Raw genomic sequence first — 6,000 nt, forward strand, 5'->3', positions numbered from 1 at the left:
GCTCTGCAGGCCCCTGGGTGGGGGTTGTGGGAGGGGCCTGGGAGGGCTCCTCCCACCTCTGGGGAGGCCAAGGTGGGACCCCAAGGGCAGGCATTCTGCAGGGCAGTGGGCTGGGAGGCAGCTCTGCATCTAGGGCTCGAGTCCTGGGGGTGTGTTTGGAAAGTGCCTCCTCCGTCCCTCCTCCAAGTCCCTGGACCCCACGGTGCTAGGGTGACGCACACGTCTGTGGGACAGACACCCAGGATCACCGCTTCCCTAATGCCTGGCTCTGTGCTGTGAGCAGGTGGTCCCTGCATACCCCCAGGAGATGCTTCTTTCCAGGGAGGATGCTGGGTCCCTAGCGCCCATCCCTCCCAGCCTCCAGATGCAGCGAGAGCAGGGACGCTCAGTCGCCGCTCCCCGGGGTCAGCTGTCTCCGTCACAACCACACAGAGAGGGTTTCCTCCCGGCTGTGAACGCCATGCTTGCCCGGCTTTGGGGTCTCGGTGGGGTTTCTCTGTAACCCTCCTGTGAGCGGATAGGCCACCTCATTATTGTTTCTTTTCTTTTTCTTCTTCTAAGTTTTTTTTCACTTTCTATTTTATATTGGAGTGGAGTTGATTAACATTGCTGTGTTCGTTTCCGGTGTACGACAAAGTGATTCAGTTATGCATATACATGTATCTACTCTTTTTCAAATTCTTTTCCCAATTAGGTTGCTACAGAATATTGAGCAGAGAGGATGGGCCACTTCAGTAAATCCTCCACATTCAAAGCAGTTTTTAGGGCCCACAGGCCAGACGATGGCCTAGAGGCTGGGTGCGAAGGTCACTGAAACGCAGCCTCAGGCCTCCCAGCGCAGGAACGAGGTGGGAAGCAGACGTGCACTCGAACAGGATGCCGTGCGGGTTGGCGAGGGCGTCGCGGGCAGCGGTGCACCTACCTGCAGAGTCAGAGCGGGCACCCCAAGAAGGCAAGCCGCGGGCTACATCAGGACGGCTACGGGAGCCTTCGTCACCAGGAAGGGGGGCATCGTCGGAGGAGAGGTCGGACGCACGTAGGTAGGAAAGGGCCCGGAACCTTGTGGGGTGGAAGGGGAGGGACAGAGGAAGGGAACCATTTCCACCTTGGGCCCCGCTGCTCACAACTCGGATTTCCAGAGAGAGACTCCCACGGGGCCGGCTCCCACCCATCCTGTGCCCAGCTCTCGGTCTAGGGAGGACACTTTGATCAGCAGCCAGGGCCACTGCAAAGGTGAGGGTGATTCCCCAAGAGAAACAATCCTGGGTGCTGTTGGCAGGGGTAGGGGTGGAGGGTGGAGTGTTGGTTATGGGGGAACAGAGGGGCAGGGCGTTTGTCCCCCAGGCCTGGGGAGTGAGGGGACGTAAAGAGTGTGCAGCCCGTTGGCCACACTAGCAGGAGAGCCCGGGTACCAAGGAGGCAGGAGATAGTGATGGGGTGGAGGCAGGGGCATGGCCTGGCTCTTCCCCTGGGGTCTTCCCTCCCAGGGCGGTGCTGGTGTTGGCTTCTTTTACTGAGAACAAGCCGATTTACTAAGGGGCCTTAATGCACTGCCTGGTGACTCTTCACGATTCCACGAGGCCAGATATCTTTCCTCATTTTATGATGGAACCCAGGCCTGGAGTCTCCAAGTTCCTTCCCTCAGTCCTCATGCCTCTGAGATCCCCTTGACACCTACACATCCCTAATGAAACTATTGGCTGCTCTTCTAGATGGGCTATTTAACTCATTTAGCAATAAATCGGTAAACTCAAATGTTTCCGAAATTTTTACAATACCATTTTTACGGGAACTGTGATGGGACCCAGGCAGTGTCTTAAAACCAGAGCTAGGACACACCTTACGAGCCAGGGGGCGCTGCTCTTTCCCACCACACCCGGCAAGGCCTGTGGGAACAGTGGCCCCCTGGCCAGGGTAGAGGAGGTGGCCAAGGAACCCAACTGGACTGGGGATGCAATAAATAGCATCACTCTTATTCTATTTTAAAATTAACTTTTTTTGTGGGGGGAGGTGGGTCTGGGTACCAGAGCTACATGGTTCAAAAACCAAAAGAACCCAGAAAGTAGGAAGTGAAAACTGGCCTCCCTCCTTCCCCCTCCCCCTCCCTCCTTTTCTTCTGTACCTTTCCAGAGTTCCTTTAGAAAGCATCATTTCCAGACTTTTCTCATTCGCCTTCTAGGCTGTACATCACCTACTCAGGAAACCCAGCATGTTTAGTACATGTCAAATACGCTCTTCAACTCAGAGAAAAATCTCTCTCTAAGCCACTTGAAGGAGTTTTAAAATCCTGTTCTGAAGAATCTTTGCTGAGGGAAAAGCATTAGGCTCAAACCTTTGTTCATCGGATAAATTAAATCAAGACCTAAAGTCTCCTTGGAAATGTAATCTATCATCTAGGAAGACACCCCCTGTTTCTTTGGCTTCAAAACACTGCTGTTTTGTCTAACAGTCAGAAAATAGATTCATAAAGCCCAAGGAATCCTTTGTGTTTGGAATTGCCTCTGTAATAACAAGATCTCCAGATGGCCCATCTCTGTCCTTTTGTCACTGGTGTTAGCCACTGGAGCTGGTCCCATTGGGCTACTGAAGAAGGCACCAGAATGCCCGCGAGTGCAGGAGATTATTCTTCTCTATGAAACAAAAGGAACCAAATCTCCTCTCTCTGCGTCTTGACAGGCTTGGCATTTGCTCAGCAAGAAGTAGTAATAAAACATTTTCAAAATGGGGCCAGTTCCTGAGAGTTCATAAAAGACACAGAAAGGAGCACACTCGCTAAGGGAGGTTCTGGATTTTTAACAAGCAGCAGTGAGCTCCAAGGCGCTTGCAGGGAAAGAGGAACTGTCTTGCCAGCATTCAAGACTTGGAGGCCACTGTGACCGGCAGAGCAGTATGAGGCCCAGCTGCCTTCCTTCCTTGGGGTGTAGAAATTAAGAAGAGCCCAAGTGATTCGGCTGGGAAAATGGAAAGGGAGCCTGTGTGGTCTTTCAGCGATTCCAACAGAAAAGCTTCTGCCCTTTTAGATTCCTTAACCTCAAAGGCCAGCAGCTGGCAAACTATGACCTATAGGTCAGATCTGGCCCACTACATGTTTGTATCAATAAAGTTTTATTGGAACACAGCCACACCCATTCACAGTTGTGACAGAGACCCCTGTAGAGCCTACAAAACCCCAAACAGTCACTGTCAGGCTCTTTACAGGAAGTGTGCTACTTGTTGTAGGCAGTAAAGAGGGGCATTGCCTGTAAGGAAATCTGTGAGGCATTTTCCTGGGCTGCGAGGTTACCTAAGGAGCTCGGACAGAAGGAAATATGGCAGGTTGTTTCCCACGGAAATAGAGAAGGAAGAAGCCAAGAACAGAGCCCCACAGACTCCACAGCTGGACTGTTTGAAGGAAGCCCCAGCCCAGAGAGGCCAGCCTGTGGCCATGGACTTGGCCTGGACATGCGGGTGGAGCTGGGAATTACAAGAGGGTCACCGGGGCTGCCTCAAGGGCACCTGGCACCAGAGACCCCTCAGAGCTGTCATGTCTCCAGGGGAGACGACAGATGTGCAGCACGTTAACCCCAGCCACCTGGGGGTCCTCAGAAGATGGGCTCTGGGTGCCAACGTCTCAGGCAAGTTCAGCCACAGACCATCCCCCAGACACGCTCTTCCTCATCCTTCCAGGAGCTTCAGCGACCAAGGGGACAGCTCCCACCCACAGCTGGCCGGGGCCTCTGAGGGTTTTACCCTCCGCCTGGGTAAGGGGGAGGCGACCCCTTAGGCCAAGAGAGGCCTGCAGGACAGCCCAGCTCTCCTCAGGGGGGGGGACCCACTGCTGAGCTGGTGACCCTCCAGGGCCGGATCCCTCCACTTGAAGAGCATCGTGTGCTGGCCTCACACCTCCATCTCATGCTTCTCCCGTTTGGGTAATTACAGACCCTCTTTTATTTCTTTGTCTTCTAAAAAACTAGCTACATATTTATTTAATTATGTCTATACGTACCAGTATTACTATGTGCCATGAACTGTTCTGAGTGTTTAACCAAAAAATAACTAAATTAACCTCCTACCCATCAGGGTGAAGAGATGGCATTGGTGCTGCCGAGGGACGCAGGAGGAAGAGGGAGGCAAAAGAAGACACGGCAGGACTTCCCTGGTGGCGCAGTGGTTAAGAATCTGCCTGCCAATGCAGGGAACACGGGTTCGAGCCCTGGTCTGAGAAGATCCCACATGCCGTGGAGCAACTAAGCCCGTGCGCCACAATTACTGAGCCTGCGCTCTAGGCCTGCGAGCCACACCTACTGAGCCTGTGTGCCACAACTACTGAAGCCCACGCGCCTGGAGCCCGTGCTCCGCAACAAGAGCAGCCACCGCAATGAGAAGCCCACGCACCACAACGAAGTGTAGCCCCTGCTCGCCGCAACTAGAGAAAGCCTGCTCATAGCAACGGAGACCCAATGCAGTCAAAAATCAATCAATCAATCAATCAAAAAAAAAAAAAAAAGACACGGCGGGGGAGAACCGGAAGGTGAGAAGTAAAGGAGAGAATGAAGAGGAAGAAACACAGAGCTGGGAAGGGAGTGAAGGGGAGAAAGTTGTACTTTTCACGAATGAAACCTTGAGACCCCAACTGTAGAAGCTGTGACCCTCTCAAGCCCACAGATGTGATGATTCCTGACATAATGATGATCTCTTGGTTATGAACAAAACAAAATACAGTCTTCCCTCGATTTACACTGTGGTCACATTCCTGGAAAACACAGAACAAGATTCACTTTACGCTCATATGGAGATAGTTTCTAGGCCGACTTGCAAGCAGGTTTCCATTTACATGATGGCGTGTGGGACAAGGGACAACTTTTTGTTGAGAGCTACTGTTCTGTGCCTGGAGGGTCCCCTAGATGCTTGGAAGGCCCCTCCCTCCTCCCCCTTCCCCCCTCCCCTTCCCCCTCCCCCTTCCCCCTTCCCTCCTCCCCCTCCCCTCCCTCCTCCTCCCTCCTCCCTCCCTGAAGGTGCCAATCAAAAATGCCTCCTCCAATCTCCAAAACAGCCCCTAGGGGGCAGTACTGCCCCTGTTGGGATCAGGTACCTATTGGACTATCTATCACTATCTACTCTTTGTGTGTGCCAGGCTAGGGAGGGGGAGGGGAGAGGGGGGAGGGGAGAGGGGGGAGGGGAGGGGGAAGGGGAGGGGAGGGGGAGGGGAAGGGGAGGGGGAGGGGGAAGGGGAGGGGAGGGGGAAGGAGGGCTGGGAGCGTAAATGAATTAGCCTTAGTGTCCTACCCCATGAAGCAGGTACTCTCCTTAAATTAGGGGTGCCAGATTTAGCAAAGAAAAATATTGCATGGGATACACTTATGCTAAAAATTATTTGTTGTTTATTTGAAATTCAAATTTAACTGGATGTCCTGTTTTTTTACCTGGCAACCGTAATGATAATACCAAGATCAGGGGGACATGATGGGTGGTGCCTGCTTAAGGACCGAGGGGACCCAGAGGAGGGGTCTGCAGGGAAGGAGACTTGGAGACCGTTTCAGGCATTGTCGTGGCCTCTGCCATTTGCACAGTTCGCCATACGTGGTAGCTCCTCGAATGCTCACACTGGTCTGTGGCTGGACATCATTATCCCCAGCTGGCCGGTGAGGCGCTAAGAGGTCACGTGACTTCCTCCAGACACACATCCAGTAGGGGCAGGAGAGGGGTCGCTGATGCGACTCTCCCCACAACCGTTTGCGGGAGCCCTTGCACCCCAGGGTTGGGTGAGGTGTGTCAGAGAAACCTGCTGCTGGACGTGGTGTCCACAGGGAGATCCAGTGTCAGGGATCCTGGCTTAGAATTGGGGTTTAGCGAGTGTGGCTTAGAAGGGGGTGAAGGTCTGCGGGGCTATGGAAACCTGAGCTGCCTGGGGTGTGAGAAATAAATTGCTTTCAAGGAGTCTGGTCCACCTGGAAGAGAAAAGGATAAAAGGTGTGTACTTGTTCTCAGGAAAAAGCGCAGGTGCCTACAGCCCAGTGCAGC

At 53.2% G+C, this 6,000-nt stretch overlaps 1 protein-coding gene across 1 annotated transcript in view; it reads left to right on the plus strand.

The window, feature by feature from the left end:
- LOC309629981 (uncharacterized protein) overlaps window positions 1-4,881 on the plus strand; it is a gene marked incomplete at its 5' end in the record, with an annotated part of 85,222 nt that extends 80,341 nt beyond the window's left edge. Inside the window, one exon of the mRNA XM_082394595.1 lies at window positions 695-4,881. The remainder of the gene's footprint in view (window positions 1-694) is intronic.
- Window positions 4,882-6,000: the final 1,119 nt, after the last annotated feature.

Source organism: Balaenoptera borealis (assembly GCF_965194805.1).
Source record: "Balaenoptera borealis genome assembly, chromosome: 5".
NCBI classification, from domain to species: Eukaryota; Metazoa; Chordata; class Mammalia; order Artiodactyla; family Balaenopteridae; genus Balaenoptera; species Balaenoptera borealis.